Below are 23,024 nucleotides of genomic sequence, written 5' to 3' on the forward strand. Positions count from 1 at the left end.
ACAGAATGAAGTGCTCTTCTATTACCTGATTTTCTGGGAATAACTCCCTTTGTAACAGGGTGACTATATTACATTCCAGTCTTCCTAAAGCACATTAATTTGTCTGGGCAGTAAACATGTTCCTGGTAATTATTGGATGCTTTTCACTTATTCATTCTCACGTAAAGGTAAACAATTCCCAAACTAAGTAAAATTGTGATGAAGTTTGTCCCCTATTCATGCCTCTGTGCTTTTCCTCTTCTTGTCAGAAATTTGTCCAGCTGGAAATTCGCAGACTTAAACGGAGTTAATTCTGTTATCCCATCATAGGCGGCTTCCTTCCCTGGTGGATGCTGTCCTGCCCTGATTTGCTCTGTACCAAAACAATCTTCCTCAGCTCCTTACCTCCTTCATGTAGGCAGATCTACCCTCTCCTATCCCTTATAGCCCTGCTCATTATTTTGAGCTTTCTACTGAAGCCTTTTTCATGTTGTCCTGGCTATGTGACTGTATTTTACTTCATGTTAGTGATAATTTATTACCATAGCAACACTTTCCTCATGGCTTACACCATACCCTTATGATTCCTGTGTTTGTTTTAAAGTCAGATAATGAAGTTTCTGGTGAGAGTATGTCACTGGATTACATCACCTTTGCAAATTGGAGGTTACTGAGCTAAGATAGAAAACTCATTTCCTTGGCATTGTCAGAGTATTCTATTTGGTACTTAACAAAATGTAACAAAACATTAGCTTACAGATTGAATGGGATTTGCCAATTTTCTAAGAACTTGAACACAGGTACAAGTAGTAGTGGATATGTATCAAAATAATTTTATGTCTATTGAGAATTCAGAATGCGATTCTGTGCCTCAAAGTAATCATTATGCACACTAATTATTGTTGTACACTGCAGAAATAGTGGTTAGTAGAGGTTTCTTTTGATAGAAAGGCAGATAAATCAACTTCTCTGTCGTTAATTCTTTAGATGATGAATAACCCTTTTATGCAAATGCTTCTCTTCCTGCAGTGTACATTAAGGTCTAAACTCCAGCTCAGTTATGATATGTGGAAGAAAATTCAAAGCCGAAAAAGGTCTTTGTAATGCACTTGACCCTAGGATCATTAGAACATTTCAGCACAAGTTAACTGCTTGTAGAAAGAACAGTGCTTTAGAAGAGCTAACTAAGGTAGTTGTATAAAAAAAATTTAAAAACTCACATTAAGCTATTACCCTATTTCTGCAGGGTATAATAGGAACATATTTCAAAAAACAAATAAAAGATCAGGTCTTTAGCCATGTGATAAATGTGTTTTTTGAAACTGTGAATTCTAGTCACAAACTATAGAAGTATAGCTTCAAGTTTTGAAATATGATTCCAGGGTCACCTGAATAGGGCACATCTATAATAGGACTATACTAGTTAAGATAATTTTTGTGCATAGATACACTATTTGCTTTTTTTTTAAAAGAAAATAACTGATATAATACAATTTCAAGTGTCCTAAGAATTCATTTCCACCTGTTCCTTGCCATGGAGGATCATAGAAACATATAGTATGTTTATCAATTTTTTAATATATAAAGAGATATAGCCATAACTTGTTGATTTAATCTAACATTGATTAATTTTCTCAAACTTTACAAACTAGTTTTACTTCAATCTATCTTTATTTGCCATGTGTTGTAAAAGTAAAAACATGTGAGTATAGCTATTGTTTCTCCCTAAATATAAGTGTGGTGGAACTATTTACCCAACTCACTCAAACAGGCCTTAAGTAAGTTACCTTTGGAAGTGAGGCCTTGTTATGCTAATAATCAGACAGAGTAAGACAGAGATTTCGAAGCAAGGATGAACAGTCTAGATAAGCAAATCAACAATTTCGTTGTGTACAAGGAAAGATGAGAATATCCTTAAAACAGAATAACAGCACAGCAAAACCATAGAATGTGAAGGTTTTAAGGGGGCTTGGGAATAAAATATAGTAATAGCTACTAAGCACTATTCCAGGCACTATGCTAAGAGCTGTACTTATATTATGCTATTCCCACGATCATCCCTCAAGTTAAGTTTACTTTTCCTATTTTACAAATAGGAAGCTAAGGATTAAGGAGTTAATTAGCTTGACTCAATTGACACATCCAGAAAATCACAGAGCTGTGATTTGAATCTTTTTCTGACTCTGAGGCCTGTGCTTGTTAAAACACAATCTTAACATGAGTGGTTTAGCACAGCTTGAGGAAGAGGCCTCTGAGAAACATGGCAGAATTGTGAACTCATTACCAGGCTGCTGGTAAAAGCCTATGGACATATGCCCTGTATTTGTATTTTTCTGATTCTCAAAATTGTGTTCACAAATGTAAGTTATTTCCAGGATTATTGTAACGCCAAATACCTCTTCTGCCAGACTTCTGAAGGACAAATAACAAATCCTTAGTGGTATCTTAAAAATATAGATTTGTATTCTTGACTTCTTATAATATGCAGAATGTACCCAGTGTTTAATATGCCAAATATTAACCTCCTGAACATTCCTTCTTTTTTTTTGCCCTCTGCTCTATATCAGTCATTTACACCCACTGGCATACCTTACACCTCATCATAAGCAGAAATCCCTCCCGGATCTTGCTGTTAAGGATTCCACTCTCTAACCACCAGCTGCTTTTTTCCCAGCTCACCCTCAATGCTCCAAACCTAACATGTTCTTCAATCCAACCCAGCGCTGTAGTTGTTGAATCAACCAACTCTTCCTTCTTTCTCATAGCATTAATACTTCTTTCCTTTGTTTAAACAGCTTAAAGTCCATCTTTGTTATTTTCTTACCTATAGCTGGACTTAATTCCCTTGCTCCTCTCTCTTTCTGGAACTTGACTGTCTCCTTCTCCACTTACTACACTAAACATGGCAGGAAAACTAAACCACATTGAATGGGTCACCACTTTAAATATACTGCCAACTTAAGTGGTTTTCAGACTGCCCAGTGATTCTACTACAGTTGCCCTGTCCATTCTCCTTCTACTTCCCAGTCGACTTCTCCCTCTCAAGTCTTTAACAGTTCTTCCCCAATCCTCAATCTCAGCTGTTTACTTTGCTTCCCAATTCAGTGAAAACATAGAAGCAATTATAGGAGAATGTCAACTCTCCTCCAATACCTACCATCTACCCCATCCCTTCCCTTATACTCCAAGAGAGGCCAAACCCTTGACTTGTATTTTAGATACCATCCTCTTTTGCCAACTCCTGGACATTGTTCAGAAACATTCTACCCACCCCTCTTTTCAGTGCCATCCACTTTTCACTGTCTACTAAGTTGTTTTCATCAGCATGGGAACATGCTACAGGTCTCAATCCTTTTACTTCTCTTTAAGGCTACACTCATTGCCTTATTCATTTCATCCAGACTCCTGGCTTTAAATGCTGTCTATGAATTTATAATGCTTAAATTTATATCTCTGCTTCAGGCGTCTCCCTCAATTAAGATCTGAATATTTCACTATCTATTCTCCAAATCTACTTGGATATCCAATAGTCATTTCAAACTCAACATGCCCAAACTCTTCTTTCTTCTATATTTGTTTCATGGTTTCCCCTGTCTTGGTTAGAGCAACTCCAAACTTCCAGTGGCTCAGGCCAAAACACTTGAAATCATCCATGATTTTCATCTTCCTCTCATACACCATATCTAATTTGCCAGCAAGTTATGTTGGCTATACCTTCAAAATATATCTGGAATAGGCTGTCTTCCTAAATCCACCCTGGACCAAAACACTGTCATGTCTCACCTGGATGAAAGCAACAACCCAAACTGTCTTTTCTCTTTCTATTTTTGTACCTCTAGAGCTATTATCACTTCAATATCCAGAGTGATTATTTTCAAACATTAGTAAGTCATATCATATTATCTCTCGCCTTAAAATCTTCCAGTCACTCCGTGTTCATCCAGAATAGCAGCCAAAGTCTACACAGTGGCCTACCATGCCTCAAAAAGTCTAGCCCCTGTTGCTTCTTTGCGTCATCTACTTTCTATTCTCTCACTTCTTCAGCCACATTAGTCACTGTCTTCTCATTCTACCTCAAAGAAGGCACCCTCTACCCTCAGAATCTTTAATTGCTCTTCCCCCAGTATCTACATAATATGGTTTCTCAGTTTCTTCAAGTATTTTTTTTCTTTATTTCTTTCTTTCTTTTCTTTCTTTCTTTCTTTCTTTCTTTCTTTCTTTCTTTCTTTCTTTCTTTCTTTCTTTCTTTTTTTTTTTTGACAGGGTCTCACTCTGTCACCCAGAGTGGGGTAGTGCAGTGGCATGATCACAGCTCTTTGTTACCTCTGCCTCTCGGGCTCAGGCAATCCTCCCACCTCAGCTTCCTGAGTAGCTGGAACTACAGGTACAGGCCACCATGCCTGGCTAATTTTTGTAGTTTTTTGTAGAGATGGGATTTAACCATTTTGTCCAGGTTGGTCTTCTGGACTCAAGCAGTCTACCTGCCTTGGACTTCCAAAGTGCTGGGATTACAGAGGTGAGCCACCGTGCCTGGACTTCAAGTGTTCCTTAAAATGTCCTCATATTGGTAAAGCCTTCTCTAACCGTACTACATGAAATTACAATGCCCATTTCACCCAATACTCCTTATTCTCCTTTCTCTGTTTCATATTTTTTCTGTAGTATTTATTACCATCTAAAATATTACTTAATTTACTTATTTACTTAGTGTATTATCAATATCTCTACTAATAGTTCTATTAGTGTAAGGATTTTTGGCTATTTGTGCTACATCCCCTAGGCTTAGAATAGTACTTAACATATAGCAGACACTCCATAAATATTTGATGAATGAATGAATACATTGGTAGGAAAATGAGTAAGAGTTCTGTCACAAATCTGACTAGTATGGAAAAATAAATATTCAAATACATTTTCCAAGTCTTAACCTAAGATAGTACTGAATCTTCTTAAAGCTCTGTACCTACACAAATGTTTTCCTTCCTCTTCATTCTTTGCTTTCATATCATACATTTACATGTCCAGAAAGTCACTTTTTTTTTTTTACCACTTTTTATGTTAACACTCCATTAATTATACTTTATTTAATTTATACAACAATTCTAGTATTTGCCACCTTCAATCACTCATCACAGAGTTTACCATGAAATGCCATCTAAAGGTTAAAGATAGTACTTAAAATCTGTTTCTGAAAGATAAAACTATCAGATCAAGGTAGTGCTTACTTGTTTAAGAGAAGATAATTGTGTAAGAGAGAACATCGTTTGAAACATTCCCTGACAATATTTTCCTTAGAAAAGCTTTAAAAATCAGGAAAAATTTTAGGTACTGTGTTTCTAGTAGTTTGGCAATTTTGTTCAGTTAATATTTGCAATATACATATTCTGTTTTTTACAAAAATTAGAGCAAAACTGTACTATGTGTATTATCAAGGTTTACCAATATTCTGATGTTATATTGATATAATATTGATGTATCTATTACATTATTTAATGCCAAATCTAAGGTCAGGAAAACAAATTATTATTGCATCATTCTTATGATTGAATATGATCTTTCTTATTAATGAGTTTACAGAAAGATATGGTGCTAAAACATACAAAATACTACTGAGACATCAGTTTGCAATATGTATATTTTTTAAAGGAAAGAAATACAATTTAAAATAATTGCCCATTTCACTTGACATTCGACATGTTGTAGGTACTTTGGGAGAAATTTTCAAGGCAGGCCCATGTGACTTATAGATGCTGGGATGGGAAATACCACACTGACGTTAGGGCTGCCTTTGGAGACAGAAGCAGGAACATATAGACAGATGAGTGGCAAGGTTGGAGTTCATTCCTCAAATTCATTGTCCCAGTCTGAGTAGGTAAATGAAAATGGCAAGACTAATTAATAATTAAGGAAGGAGACCCAAATCAAGAATGCAAACATAAAGAGCAATGTAAAGTTGCCACATTTTGTGTTCCTCGGGCTCACTCAAGAACCCTAATATCAAAGGCATAGTCAACTGTGCCCAGCAAACATTTTTGGGGTGTTTAGCAAATTTAAGTGCATTAACAGTTTTCCTTACATATTTCTACTGACATATACTTTAATTAAAATGCTACTTCTGTAACTAATGATGTTATATATTGATTCAACTGTAAGATCAATTGTATCATTGGTAAAATAGGTTATATTACTAAGGAAGGCATTTTGCATTATATATGATATTTTTATTTTTAATTATACTTCTTTTATTCAAAAATATTTTCAACAAATAGAGCTACAAAGAAATCTTAAATTTCATTCAGTAATTCTGTTGTTAATTATATCTACATTAATGTTTTGGAATTTTACACAATCACATTTACACGTTTTTTGTATCCAATAAGATAAAGCAAATAAGCAATTACTTTTATGTGGTAGGGCCCATGAATTTTAGTATAAGAGAAAAATGATAAAAGCATAAAAATCAAAGTATAAATTTTTAAAAGTTAAATTTTAATAATAAACATCAATATAAATTTATTTTATTTTTCTCTTCAAATACATATGTATCTTAACTTTGAAGAGGAAAAACAAGTCATGGATTCATTAGTTAATGTTGATATGAATCAAAATATTTAGTGTAAGAGAAAGAATATGGAAGTATAAAAAAATTAAACCTTTTCAGGTTAGAGAGCTGCAAAATTCAAAATATAATCATGAATTTTTCAGTACATGCGCGTGTAGATATATATATTCAATATGTGTGTGTGTAAATGTATGTATTCCAGCTGTGTGTACTAAAAAAGGCTTAGAAATAGTGACAAAGCAGAAGCAGTGAGCATAAAAATTGTGTCTCTAAATACCATTTCCCATTAATAGGAAACAGAACTTCTTACAAAAATGGCTGATTACAGATCCATGTCAAGAAATGCACAAAATGATTCAGGGACATTTATTTTGTTCAGAAAACAAAGAAGATACAAAGACTAATGGATAAATGTAAAAAAAAAAAAAACCAGAAACACATAGAAATCTATATAAAACAAAAACCTACAGTAGAAAAAAAAAACAGAAGTTTACATGAAGATCCCTTTGACTAGTGCTTTTTGTGTGTCAAAAAGAAAATTGACTGAGGTTTATACAAATACTTCAAATAATAAAAATCAGAGTCTATAATGATACTAAGACAGAGAAAGACAAAACAAAAGCCAAACAACAAATACCAATGCATCGGTGGCAACTAGGACACTGACTCCATTTTCTAAAAATTGTCAATTAGAAGAAAGTAATTTTCTAGAGGTGATGAAACCAATATCTTCATTGTAAAAGAATTCTGTGTGTAAATTGTGGAAGACGCTGTAACTAAGAAAAATGAACATTTTTGCAATACCTAATGGTATTGATACCATTATGGTATATGATACCACCTGTAACAGATAAAATCATTAGTGAATGAAACCATTGGATGAAAGGTTAATGAGAAATCAGATATCACCATCTTGATCCATTGTCTAATCGCAGAATCACTTAAAGCAGGAAACTCAGCATTATGTGACATACTGATCCTATCCTGAGATGTTGGAAGATGAATTACACAGAAATATTAAGAAATATTCTTGTAAAAAAATTAAAAGTTGTACCTGAATCTAATCATGCCTTTGGAGCTAATTGATAGTTTACAAGAAATATAGGTGATGGTGGAATAAATTAAACCATAATAAATGTAAAAAACCACATACCTTTAAAACATAGAATATTATAGAAACAATCTGACTCAGTTTCTTAATTAAGGCAATTATAGCCAAAGAAGGTGGATGGGAAAAGAGGGTTATAATTTTAAAAACTTGATACATAACAACAAATGCCAATGTGCAGACATCGTTTATGTCCTGATTCAAACAAAGCAGCAGAAAAAAAATGACACTTTGGAGATAATCAGAGAAATTTTAAAATAGTCTGATTGTTAGATTATATGAAGGAATTATCCTTACTTTCATTAGGTGTGCAAATGGCCAAGTGATTATGTAAATAAAAGCCCATATACTTCAAAATTACATACTGAAGTTTATAATACGATGTCTGAAACTCGTTTTAAAATACATTATAACAAATGAATTAATAAAATACATGATATAACAGTGCCCAAATTTTAATATTTATCTAACATGGGAAGATGGATGCTATGGGCTGAATTGTGTCCACTCCCCAAATTCATATATGTTGACGCTCTAAGCCTCAAGGTGTCTGTATTCAGAGACAGGGCTTTTAGAAGGCAGTTAAGATTGTATGAGGTCATAAGAGTAGGGTCCTTATCTGAAACTATTGCTGGCCTCATAAGAAGAGGAAGAAACAGAGAGAAAACTCCTTCTCTCCAAGTGCATGTAATGAGCAAAGGCTATGTGAGGACACAGTAAGAAGGTGCCTGTCTGCAAGCCAGGAAGAGAGCCCTCATCAGATATGGAATCAGCTTTCATCTTGATCTTGGATTTCCCAGCCTCCAGAACTGTGAGAAATAAATTTCTGTTGTTTAAGCTACCAAGCCTATGGTATTTTGTTATGGGAGCCCTAGCAAACTGAGACAATGGATATATGGAAATTTATATATTTGAATCTCTAATTTTATGTATTTTTTTAAAATTTTCTTGAAAATTTCTGACCATGTCAGTAAAACAGAATGTTATCAGAATTTAAATTCTTTTTACTGCTTTTAACCCCCCAATCCCGATCCATCTGATCTTGTAGCTTCCCTGCTAATATGTTATCTACAGTACTTTATAGCCTACAAGAGAAAATCCAAGCTGCTTACCCAGCCAGTGTTTCCCATAATTAAGGTCCAAATGAATTTTTCCAGACATGTCTTGCTCTGACTTTTGTAGCATATCCTTATTCTTCAACCAAAATAAACTTTACGTCACCAAAAATGCCCCCCTCCGTGTATATTTGTAGCAATTCTTTAAGCGATTCTCAATTTTTACATTAAAACTTAAAAAAATAGCTAAGCGGTTACTATACCCAATTACATGAAGCTAAATAAATGAACGTAGTGTAGGTTCTGATATCAGTTCTCGGTTTTTCCTTCCTAGGGAACTAGAAATAACCTTTAATCAGTGTGGCTAAAGGATTGCTTTAGAGAGAGCGGTAGATTCCCTCCTGTGAATCTCACACTGGGAGCCTTGTTGGTGCATGGATATCTCCTAATTTTATTGCCTTTATTGATAAATTCTTAGTTTTGCACTTAGGTACTTGCATGACGTTCAGCCTATACATATTAAGCATTATTTTTCTTCTACATCCCACATTTTCTTCCCCCGTTCTCACCACCTTCTTTTTCACATGTACCCTAGGATCTCAATTTTAACTTCCTAACATGAATTCTTCCTTATTCTTTCATGTAATTAAATACACACACACCCTGAATTTTCATGTCTTTGGTTTGAAAATAAAATATTTTATCATTTTTCTATGCATCTTCCTTTCACTAGTTAACAACTCATCATGGAAATCCCTGCGCATCAGCCGATAGATATTAAATGCATTTTAAAATAATTTTATAATATTAGCAAAGATAAACCATAATTTATTCAACCATTTTCCTGTTGAGAAACATTCACCTGTTTCTTAAGTAGTTTCACCACCAACATGGTTCATCAATTAACGTCTTTGTACATAGTAGTGGTTTAATCTCTATGGGAGTGGAGTCACTGCTATGTATGTTTTTCATTTGAACATGTTTTCACATTGCTTTCTTAAAAGTCTGTGACAGCTATTTCTTTGAGCAATGTATGAGAGTACCCCATTACATGGAGAATGTTAGGCATTGCAATGCTATTGGCCATGTAGCCATCTACTGAGGCAAAAAGGCCTATTGCATGATTACTTTCATTTATATTTCCCTTACACTCTGGGGTTGTTCATCATACTTCCATGTAACTATTGCCATTTTTATTTGTAGAGTAGCTCATATATTGTTATTCTTTGGCCCAGTTTTCTACTAGGATGTCAGCATTTTTATCAATTTTTAAATCGATTGTATATAATACAAAATATTTTTATTATCTGCATTATTTTTATTTTTAAATTATTTCTATTATTATTTATCTCCCAAATTGTCCTCTAAGGGCTTTATTGTTTTATAATTACATCTTTAATCAACCGGAATTGGGTGACACAAGGATCTAATGCGTTTTCTTTTAGTAGATAGTCAGTTGTAACATTCACTTACTAAATTAGACCATCCTTTTCAAACGAATTGAAATACCTCCTTAGTGATCCATTACATTCCAAAATATACTGTGCTCTATTTCTGAACCATGTGTGCTTCTCTGCAAGTGGTTTTAAATTTTTGCATTCCTGTAAAATCACCTCTTTCACTAGTTGGAAATTCTGTCTTCTTGCTCTGGGGTCCCACAGCACTTTAGTTTTACTTTGACCACATCCTATCTCAAATTATAGTTGCTTTTATCTATATGCCTACTGAATTTCACTGTATAATCCCTGAAAGAAAAATCCACATTGAATTTGTCTTTGTATGCTTCACAGTTTCTTGAGCAATTTAGAAATTTATGACATGGTTATTGAATACATGAATTTAATTATTCACTAAATAGATATACTAATAATTAAATAAATATGAGAATCATAATAGATTCATACAACTTTAGAAACCTGAAGTGAAGGTGATTCTGTTCAAGACGTGACAAGTTTTTATTCTTGTTTTACTTTAGAAGTTCTTGCGACAGTGAATGAAGTTAAACCAAAAAATTATATTTATGTAATCTCTCAATGTCCTATTCATTAGTACATAAATCCAGATTACCCTTTTAGGCATAGTTTATTGTACTATATGAACATTTAGTAAGTAGCTCAGTCTAATTTAGCTTTATTTAGTACCTCTTTCTAATTAAAGCCATGAATGATATAAATTTATAGATCTGCAAGAGCCAGGAAACTTTGATAATATTAAACCAAATGAGAGAAAAGCATAGAAAAGACAGCTTATTCATATTTTGCCCTCGGTCACAAGTTCTGAGATGTAGATTTTGCTGTAGTACAATAAAAGCAACTAAAATTTCTAACCCATTAATATGACACAGCAACTAAAATTTCTAACTCATTAATATGTTAGTATCACAAAAATCATCCCGGTTAAGTCAGCACAATAGAGCAATTAGCAGATGTTTACCTAGAGCTACCTACAATCATGCAGTTTTAACTCTGGGCCTATAACAATTTTTAGAGAAACTGATTGTGGTAGCCTCTGGGTAAAATAAAACAGGAAATTCTGCTTCATTTCCAGCTGTTTTATGTAGTACAATGAGAAATGTTGACAGCCAACTCAGTCTTGCCCTTTTTGCTATAATGTCTTTGTACTCAACATATAAACTGAGTATGTTAGTGTGCAATGACTTTTAATACTCATATTACCATATAATGCTAAGAACACTGAGATGCTGTTCTTGTGTCAAAAACAACCTAATTTGCTTGTTCTAGTAGAGAGCTCAAAGCCCATTGGAGTGACCTCTTATTTTCTCTTCTATTAAAGAAAGAAGCTATCTCCCTGGAGGTTGGCAGGGGTCCCAAACTCAGAAGAAAGGTTGATTAGATAAGCTGCATTTAGTGGCTATGACAGATGGACATGGAGTCGATGGGTAAGAGGTAGGGGAGCCAGTGTCCACAATCAAGTGTGATTCCAAAGTACAGTTCAACTGAGGTAAAAGCTGAAAGATTCTGATGAGGCAGGTAGATTAGCATGATATATAGAGCATCACTACCTTTTAAATATGATTATTTAGTTCATTTTGGGCAGATTTTATGAGATTTCTTATTAAATAGACCATAATATTTCTGAGATCAGGGGGCCCTCCATTTTCATAGACTTTAATAATCTGCATTTCCTACAGAAATATTTCTTCTAGCCTGGTAGCTTCAAATATCAGTAAAATGAGGAAATAAGACCTTAGCCACATTTATATGCATTGGATGCCCTTTTTGTTCTTGTAGCCTTTGTTCTCTGATTTAAACTTATCAATTGAGATAGATAATGCAGACTTTTTACCAGGGAAGAATCAGTGAATATCAAGGCAAATCTAATAAAATGGAGCTAAGAATCGTCAGTCTGTGAGGCTTCAGTTACATTTTGGGAATGAACCGACAGAATTCTAGTTCTCAGAGATACAAATCAAAGAAATAATCCAAGAAAGCAGTTGAAGGGTTACAGAATGTTTCGGGGGCAAGAGTCTTATAGCCTGATGGTAATTTTAGTGCTATTCAGCAATATTAAGGCATTATTCTGATTCAAACTGATTATTTCATTTATTTCTTCCAGACAGGAATAAGCCAAAGGTAGCTTGGATGGTTCTGAGCTTAGAGAACAGAGGCAGAGAAGAGACTCTCTTAATAAGAAGGGAAACAAATAACAGAAGGATAGTGTTGATGACAGATTCCAGGGAATCATGTCCTCTGATATGCAAACACACTGAGTGTGACTTGCCTTCTCCAATAATACAGTACTTTTTTGTTGTTTTTTAATGAAAGGTAAAACAGTTTACTATAACAATAGGTTGCTAAAATTGGGATCTGCTATAAAAGTGATGATGCGAACAAACATCTCTACCTTTAAAATGATAATAAATAAAAAGAAATGGAGAACAAAATATTCGAGTGATTAAAATCTAGATGAGATGAAATATACTATAGCTATAGAAAATATGCAAATGATGGGATTTTTTTCTTCAATTTCTTATGTCTTAATGGTGGGGGAAATAATGTACTTCCAACTGATACTAAAAAGAGACTGTTTTATTATGTTTACTACACAATGAGCCTGCCTAAGGCATTCTCTAGTTATGTTATACATTATTAACTGTTATAAACCATTACTCTGAATAGTCCCCAAGTGGCCTGAAAGTTAATGTTTCTCTTTAAATGCTTAGCTCACTATAACAGAGTAACTTAGACATGGAAAGTGACTGCTTATTCATCGACGCTGATTCTGCCAAGATTAGGATAAAATTTTGGGTGAGATTGGAGCATATTAGGAAATATAAAAGGAGGAAGAGGGAGAAAGGGTTAAACTCATTAAAACAGAAGTTCCAAATGCTAATGGTATGATACTTTAGGGCATCGATTTCAGTAACTGTTGTGGAATTTTCCAAGCAATGGGATTGTGTAAATTTGTCTATGATGCACACACACAAACGCACACACACACACACACACACACACACACACAATCTTTGACAGTCATGAGGCATATGATTTCATGTTCCTACAGAATGCACCCTTTTTCTTGTTACAACTACTGATAATTAATTATTTGGAGAAATGGACAAAGCTTTGGGAGCTTACTTCATTCTTTATCTTCTCCCAATCTGTTAAATTCATTAGGTCAGAAAATTTGTCAATAGCTCATATACTGCCAAGGACAGAGATGATTAACTGTGAATTATTTAAAGAACATCGTTATTCCAGCACACGATATAAAGGAAGTATCTGGCCCCTTTTTTTGTACTAACCCCCACTGGAATCTATAAATACATATTCTCTTGTCTAATTGAATTTCTTTCTTCATTTAACAAATATTTGTCTACATATCTACTATGTGCTAGACAAAATGTAAGGGGTTGAGAGAAAAAAGACATATAATTTCATGCCCTGTTGAATAAAATGGAAAGCACAGCAGAAATTCATGATTTGGGTTTACTTTTCGTATTACAAATATAATTTTGGTTTGATAAGACATTTATGATTTTACTTTATTTCTCATTCATTTTGAATGTTTCCTAGACCTGTGAAACTTGGTTTTGATACACGAAGCTTCTCATTTAATTTGTATATATGGTATAACTAACAGTTTGAGATTCATTAACTGAATCTAGAACTGTCTTATGCCTTCAACTCTCCAGCAAACTCCTCTTTTCTGCTACCTACAGCTACAAGAAAAAGGGGAGGTATGAGGAAGAAAAATATTGAAAAGGGAACACAAAAAATGGAAGGAAGAGGGATGAAGAGGAGGAAAAAAAGAGTAAGAAAAAGAAGAAAAAAGCATTTTCAAAGTGAGGAAACAATATGAGGAATGTTAATGAAAGAAGCAATCTCACAACCCACTTACCCTTTCACACATCAAGCATACTCATTCAGTTTCCTGTGAAATGAAAGATCATTTTATATTCAAACATTTTCCATAAAATCTGTACTGTGCTCAGTAAGCTAACAAATACCTGCAACATTACATTGAAGAAGTTGTAACATGCTATTCATTTCTTGTTTCTTAAACCTTGTTTTCTTTGGACATGATCACTCTTTGAAGTTACCTGTGAAATTTTCATATTCTCACCAATGAATTTCAAACAAACAACAAAAGCTGTGTATACTTCATGATGGAGAGAAGTTCAACAGGAGCTCAGGATGGGAAAGACTAGACTGCAGTAGAGAGGGTTTTTTAAAATAGGTCAAAACTGGAATGTGGTCTCCAGGAAAACTAATGGCATCTTAACTGACGTGGAAGCCTAATGTGCAGAAAGTAAGTGATAAGTATACTCTATCTGATCAGATCTACCTTATGTTTCACCATGAAGGGCCATGGACAGACTAACACTATGTTCAGAGGGGTGTGACTGAATCACTGCTTCCTGTAAGGTTCACTTATTCATTAAGCAAGACAGAAGCAGAATCGAAAAGAACGGAATGGTTACCTTCACTTATCTGAAGATCTGCCATGTGGGAGAGGTATATTTGCTCCTGTATTCCCAAGGAGTTAGGAAGACTCTGAGAAGTGTATCTCAGCTTATTTTTCAGATGGCATTCTCAGATGCCAATAACAGATTGGGCTACCACAAAAGTTTTAATGCCAAATTTCCATTAGTCACAATTAGCATAATCTGCATAACTACCTGGTAAGAATTTGTTGAAGGATTCACTCATTAAATGGGTAGTAGAATGAAAGGATTTCTAGTTCTTTTTCTACTCAAAAACACAATTTTCTGAATAGGAATTTAAAAACATAAATATAGAGCTCTCCAGCCTATCAAAAATATATTTATAAAAAATCATATTAGTATCATTTTTCTAGAATAAATAACTTATTACTTTGTCAGTGTACCCATCAGACATTTGTATTATTTTTATAATGCTGCAAGGATGCCATCTGATATTTCTTGTTGGATAATTTCCATGTCTAACTTATTAGAAAGAAGATATTTTTATGTCCATCTTTAGATAGGCTTTGAAAAGATGGAGAAGTGAAGAAATGTGCCAGAAATTGCTAATTGCTGTTGGGTGTGTGTGTGTGTGTAGGTGCGTGTGTGTGTGTGTGCATGTGTGTTTGTGTATGTATGCACACATACATTTGTATGGAGGAGGTTTTTTATTCAGGGATATAATTCCTTCTTGCCCATAGAAGTATTTCTGGTTCATGAGGACTAAAAAGAACAAAAGCAAGAAAGCTGGTGCAGTATAAAAACTTTAACTCACTGAAGAAAAATATATAGAACAATGTGTTGCCAGAATCTAAAACAATATAGAATGAAAATTTCATTGGCTTAATAATAAAAGGTAATTGACCAGATAGAAAAGAACTGTTTCTGCACTGTAGCCTAAGCAGATTGAGAGAAACCAATGATACTTTCTCTGGAGAAATGGTAAAATGATATGCAAAATAAAAAACCAAAAGGAAATCTGCCAGTAGGACAAGAAGGAGAAAAAATAACTGGACTCCCTTGTCTTTATGTTTGGAAATTTCAGTTTTTTCCTCTTTTCTCAGTAGCAGTTTTCTCAGTAACCTGAGACAGTGCCTTGGGAGGTATGGCATCTTCTGCTAGAGAATGTTACACACTCTCTTAAAGCCATACATCCCATTGTTATTGTTCCAATCTATCTCTATAAACTTTGTCCAGTTTACTTCAATTTCTGGGATTTTTGAATGACCATTGCCACCATGCAGAGCCCCAAGCTTGTATTATATGGTAAGAATACCAAAGGAAATTGTTTCTCACACTTTGATTGCTGGCTTCAAACGGAAAGAAAAACAGAATGACTGCCATTTCCATTCTGCTCATTTTGTTCTCATACATACTCATCTGCTTCAAGATGATACTTCATCATCTCTTTCTGTCATTTACCACTTCTTCCCTCATTCCCTACCATCTCCTCTATCCCTCATATCCTTTGAAGGTAGGTCATGCTCATGATTATAGTGGCATAGTAAAACTTGGTGGAGGAGAAACTCTTCTATTTTCTAGATTACTATACACATATTATTATATGGATGCCTGCACATATGCATGAAAACACCTAGAATCTTCCTTATTATGTTTTGTCTTCTCTTTTTTTTTTTTTTCTGAGTCTTGCTCTGTTACTCAGGCTAGAGTCCAGTGGCGCCATCTCGGCTCACTGCAACCTCTACCTCCCGGGTTCAAGCAATTCTCATGCCTCAGCCTCTCAAGTAGGTGGGATTACAGACGCCAGCCACCATGGCCAGCTTATTTTTGTATTTTTGATAGAGACGGGGTTTCACCATATTGGCCAGGTCTTGAACACCTGACCTCAAGTGATCTGCCTGCCTACACCTCCCAAAGTGCTGGGATTACAGGCGTGAGCTACCGCACCCAGCCTCATCTTCTTTTCCTCATACTTTTTCTCATTCTGTCTTATTTTCCCTCCTCCATGTTCTCCTATTAGTAGTAGCAGTAGCAGCAATATTAATTGTTATACTAGTAGTAGTAGGATAGTGGTATTTTCTACTTATTGAACACTGACTATATTAGGTGTGTGCGTGTCATCTTACGTACGTTCTGCATAATCCTAAAATGTCCCTACTATGTTATTTCTCTATTTTATAGGATTGGAAACAGGAAGAGGTTAAGTCATACAGTTAGAGGAGCAAGACCCCCGCATTGAATTATCCTAAGTGTTAGGATAGTACTGATTCTGAAATTTCACAATTTGCAAAGTTAGAAGAACTGGTCTCAATGAATATTGAAAGAAAAAAGGGAAACTTGTTTTGCCTTTTTCATTTTTATAATATAAGAATAAGTTTTTAAATCAAGGCCAGAATGGAATAAAAGGATTTTTATGGCTGTCATCTTATACAAAGAGTATTATTAAATAACTTATGAGCTAATATGCAAAATGATTATTACAAAATTTTTATCTAGATAAATGATTTTGAAAATTTGATTAAAAACAATCTGCTGTATTTCTCCCTAAAATTATCTCCTTCACTGATTTGCCATTCTCTAGTTCAGTAATGATAACATAAATAGTAATTACAATTTATCTTGAGAGGGTATTTTAAAGTTTCAACTATAAGTAGCTGTAAATGTTTAATGTGTAATTATAATGCGGATATAAATTAATAATCTGGAAAAACAAAAGAAGGGACTGGCGTGTTTTTCTTCAATAATGAGTATTTTCTAATAGAGAAACAGAAATGTAAAATTGGTACTGAAAACAATGCTTTAAGTATGAAGGGATTTCTTATACTTGATGACCAAATTATATTCATTGCTTCTTCCAGCAAGAGGAATCTAACACCTATTTGACACAAAATTGGTGTCTGACGTATGTTGGATAGATGAGTGATGGACAAACTATACTGATAGCTGTTTTGTACTTAGCATTAAAAATATTTTATTATATGTAGAGGATATTGGCCAAAATCGTGGAAAGTACAAAGATATTTATAAGGGGAATAGGTTTTCTCACCAGACAGTAATAATAATAATAAATATTAGAAAATAATAAATACTAAATGATCATAATAACAGATAATTATCCAGAAAGTTTAAGATACTGACTTTTTAAGACCTTTTCATGACAAATGTATTCTTTGGTTTAAATTGTCCAGCCAATTCATTAAATAGTGCAATGTGTTTTATAAATATTTTCATTGTTTACTATATAAGTGCAGGGAACATAGAGTAAACAATGACCCATTCAATTTGAAGAAATCTTAGTAAAACACACATTTATTTTTATCCTAATTCTATAAGTTTAAGTTTTATAATTTTCTTCAACATAAATTATAGTTTAAGGTCTTGAAATGCATCTAGAGAAATCATTTGTCAAAATTCAACAATTAAAAGAAACTTCGTATTTTGATGCAATTGCACAAGTCATTTTAATCTCTGCCTTTGAATAATTACATTTTTGTAATTTGAATTATAATTTTTAACAATTTCCTTTGAACATATAAAAATCAAATTAATTTAAATTTATCATTTTATTTTAACATAGGTAAGTTGTTAATCAGAAACAACTTCTCATATTGATTTCTATTTTTTTCTACCTGAAATTCTGTCTCAAATATATATGTGTTCATGAAATAGTTAGATAATTTATCCAAGTTAGAAAATGGAAATTAGATAACCAATATATATTATAAAATAATATCATTTCCCACTACCTGAGTTTGGGGGGAAAAAAGTTACTGTTAATGTTGAAAGAAAAGTAATTCATTGAATTTTAGAGAATACCTAATTCCTACTATGTGAGTTCAGAGACAATCTTCATGAAGCTCTTCTTCTCTAATCAAGAATGGACTTACTCCTCAGTTGTCAGTTGCTTGAGATGGTACCACAGGAGCTGAGAGAAAACTTGGTGAGACAGTTCATGCACTCAGTAGCTTATTAATAAATCAATAGCCCTCTCCCCAATCACAATAAATAATCCAGTGTAGATTCGCCTCTTAGGATCTTGAGATTTTTTATCTCAAGCATACCCCTTTCATAAATGCCCAAACTCTTGAAACGGTCACCATTCATTAGTTTACACCTTATGTATCACATATGTCAAATACTTCCTGAGGCCATCTTTTAAATTTTTCCCCCTTGGAACTTGTGTTAAAAAATGACCTTTCTATCAAACTCCATTTATGTTTTAATTAATTGTTTTCTTTCACTTATCAAACGCATATAATAACCAATCAGAAATAAGTGTGGAGTTCCTAATGTTACAACTAAATTATTATCAAAAGCAAAACAGCCCCAAAACCAAACTAACATTTTGTTGTTGTTGCTGAGACAGGGTCTTGCTCTGTTGCCCAGGCTGGAGTGCAGTGGTGTGATCTTGACTCAGCAACCTCTGCCTCCCAGGCTCAAGTCAAGCTATCCTTCCACCCCAGCCTCCCAAGTAGCTGGGACTACAGGCACGTGCCACCACACCCAGCTATTTTTTTTTTTTTATAGAGGCAGGGTTTCGCCATGTTGCCCAGGCTGGTGTTGAAATCCTGGACTCAAGTGATCCACCCATCAGCCTCCCAAACTGCTGGGATTACAGGCCCAGCTTCAAATTAATATTTTAACTGACCTAGATTGGTCTCCATTACTTTGTTCAAGAATCTTCAAGGCCCAGAAAGTCTAAATTAAGAGGCACAGTTTTGGAGGCATTTTAATAGTGAACCTCACCTCCTACCCCTTACACTCATCTTTTCCACAGCTGTCAGAATATCATTATTTACCATGAAACTCCTCTGCCAAAAATTTTTCAATGGTTCACTGTTTCTTCCAGGAGAAAGACCAAGCTAATTAACATAGTTTACAAAGACAGTCCATCCCTCATCTTCCACCATTGTATGAGTTATATGCTCAAATGACTGTAAACTACTTGGCCTTCTGTTCTACACTTCATCTCCCAACATTCCCCCAAACACATACATGAGGGCCGTGTGTTTCCTGCCCGTCACACTCTTTCTCGTAGCCCAACATTTACCTCGGGAATCTCTTTCGAACTTTTCAGCATGTGGTCCCCTGACAACTCATGCATGTGCCTGGAGTAATAATACATGCTATGCATGAAACTGTCTGCCCTTCTAGGTGCTTATCTCTTTGAAAGGTGTGTCTGTGTCTCAAGAACCTTGTATTTATGCCAATCCATCCAAGGCCTGGCACAAATTACAGAGGGCAGGATTGGAGATGGAATGTAGGCTGGAGATAGAGGCACTGATTGGAAACACAGAAGAGTATAAGGTTGAGTGCATCTACTTAACAACTTTCTGAATTCCTATGCCAGTGAATAAATGAACAGGGAGGGTCTTACTGGTTATAATTTATTTGAGCTATCTAAAAAAGAGTTTAGTGTCCCTTAGCTTCTGCTACATTCTTCCCTTACCTCATCCCACTGGAACTATCTAAAAGGTAGCATTTCCCCTACATGACAGTAGGAAAATATCAGGTGTCCCTGCTTTATGTTTTCTGCATACAGAATCCATAACTTTCAAAGCTCATGGCAATTAATGGAGGCCCCTAAGCTTCTGTTATATTCCAAGGATGCAGCAAAGTTTGGAAACGGTCCTCTTGCTAGAGCTCTGGAAAATGTCCTATCTTAATAAATATAATTCTCAAGCCATTAGGAACCTCAGAGATCTAGAGCAACTCTTTACAAATAAAGAAACTTTTGCTTATTCATTTATTCTGTGGTGGAAAATACCAGGAAAATGCCTGGTGCCAGAATAAAAATGAGTCAGCTGGCTGCTCCTCAGGCATTCACAGTCTAGTTAGAAATAATGACCTATAATAAGATAATTAGACATGTAAAACATTTACAGAACCTGGGCTACAGAGGTGAGTTGATTTTCCCAAGGTTACATGCACAGATAACATTGGTTGTTCTAAAGAGGAGAGTACAAATGATATGTCATAATTTCTGCCCTTGGCATTTTTTAAAAATTAATAGATTTTAAAAGTTTTATAAGTTATAGAGTCATATGCATACTTTAATTACTTTGTTGCTACCCCCTGATATTTTGCTTTTCTCCTTGTAGAAAAATAAATATTTACTGGAATATATCAAATTTTAGTTCAGTGCTGCTCCTCATGGATTCCTAATTCCTTTGAGGGAGTGTATGGTGTTTAGAATAGATTTTGGAGTGAGAGACACTTGATTCACAGCTCTGGTCCTTCATTTACAGAAAATACAATTTCAGATGAATGTATTAACCTTTCAAAGTCTCAGTTTCCTCATCTGTGAAATGAAAATGGCAGTGTACATCCCAAAAAAGCCTTGAAGGGGATTGAATAAGGTACTGCATGTGATTCAATTAACACATAATTTGCACTCAATAGAATGAAAAAAAAATGCTGCTATTTTGCCATGAAGAGCCTTTCAACCTTTATAGGAGAGCTTGTGAATCAAAAAGCATACTGCCAATAGCATAGCCTTTCAAAACTGAACCCAGGGCTTATTCAGCTTATAAAGCAAAAATCCTGTGCTCACTCTGTTTCCTCAGCTAGCAGTGTTCTTTCACCTTTCACCTCTCAAAATCCCTATCGTTTTTCAAAGTTCATCTCAAATGCACTTCCACAAAGAAGCCTTCACTGAGACCTCACAGAGAAGTCTCATTTTCTCTTTCTCTTTCTTCTCATAGTATTTTGCTTCTATTACTTCTAAATCATTTATTTTAATCACCCTGATTTAAAAATTGGCTGCATGTCCGTCTTCCCATTATATGATGACATCTGTGAGCACATGGGGAATGGTTAGCACAATTTTTGTGCATAGTAGGCTCTTTCAAATAACATCTGTAGAATCAAACTAAACTGAATAGAAAATAAGGAACTGTATTATTTTTGTGACTCATCTGAATTTTGCAATCTTATGCCATCATTTCAAATCAAACCTATAAGCAGATGTGATGATTAGGGTATTTGAGCACATTGAGGAATGTTATAATTCAAGAAAAAATTAGAGGAAGTAATTTTATTGACTGAATAGCAAGATAAACTCACTTATTTTTAATTGAGGGGCGAAATAAATACTTCTTGAATGAACAAGTACTCAAGGAAATAACTAACACCTTGAATCGTATGAGGTTTGTATGTACCACCATATTTTTAAAATAAAATTAGTAAATACAGAAAATTAGAGCTTTATGCATTCATTCATCTATTCTTTTTTTAAAAAAATTTATTGAACCTTTATCAGGTCTCTAGAATTTGACAAATTACTAAGAATGACCTCCAAGAGCTCAATATTGTTAAAACATGTAATGGTAACAACATTAGACTTGTTGATTAGTATGTTTATGCCAACTTTTAATAAAAACTTTTATATATATCGAACTTATTTTGTCCATACTGTATTGTAGTGTGGGAGCCTTTCGGGCAGAAAATGTAGAAACAAATTAAAATGTAATTATAAAAATATACGTATACATGCATATATGGATCCTTAAGATAGCTGAGCATTCTAACTTTAACATGTTGTAGTTAACTTGTCTTTTTCTACTTTGAATTTAACCAAAAAACAGAAAAGTGTGACCTTATTTTTAAAAATTATATAATTCTCTTTGATGAATGTACTAATCATTACTACTGACCAGAGAGGGAACAAAACCCAGGGCCTATTTTTATTAGTCACATAAATGTGTTTTTCAATTATTTAAAGATGAAAGTAAAAAGATTTAAAAGATTATTTTTACTTTCCCTTTTGTGGATGTTAATCAAAGATTTGACTAATTTATTCTTACCTTTAATAGTGTATGGTAGGTTTTTTTTTATTCGAAAGAGCAGTTTTTATTATAATGAAGTTAAAATGAAATTTGTTCACATTTTCTCATATTGAGTCATGAAGTTTTAGAAGCTACTCAGTTTAAAAATGAAATATGAAGCCGGGCATGGTGGCTTGCTCCTGTAATCCCAGCACTTCGGGAGGCCGAGGCAGGAGGATCACCTGAGGTCAGAAGTTTGACACCAATCTGGCCAACATGGTGAAACCCCACCTCTACCAAAAATACAAAAATTAGCCAGGCATGGTGTCAGGCACCCATAATCCCAGGTACTTGGGAGGCTGAGGCAGGAGAATTACTTGAACCTGGGAGACGGAGGTTGCCGTGAGCCAAGATCACACCATTGCACTCCAGCCTGGGGAACAAGAGTGAGATTCCGTCCCACTTAGATAACAATAAAAACATCAGCAACAAAAACTTGATATGCCCCACATTTTGTTTAAAGTTAAGCTTTTCTTCTTCTTCAACTTGTTAATGCTTAGGCAGAAGCCTGGACCGGAGAATGGGAAGTGGTGGTCTTCTTCTCTTCGCATTTCTGCTCCTCAGTGACACCCATCCTTTTTCTGTA

General features: G+C 34.5%; 1 protein-coding gene across 8 annotated transcripts in view; it reads left to right on the forward strand.

The window, feature by feature from the left end:
- The window catches only part of NLGN1 (neuroligin 1), a 906,211-nt gene that overhangs the window by 353,691 nt on the left and 529,496 nt on the right, over positions 1 to 23,024 (forward strand). The gene's annotated exons all lie outside the window — the stretch shown is intronic.

Source organism: Nomascus leucogenys, chromosome 11, assembly GCF_006542625.1.
Source record: "Nomascus leucogenys isolate Asia chromosome 11, Asia_NLE_v1, whole genome shotgun sequence".
Classification (NCBI taxonomy): Eukaryota; Metazoa; Chordata; class Mammalia; order Primates; family Hylobatidae; genus Nomascus; species Nomascus leucogenys.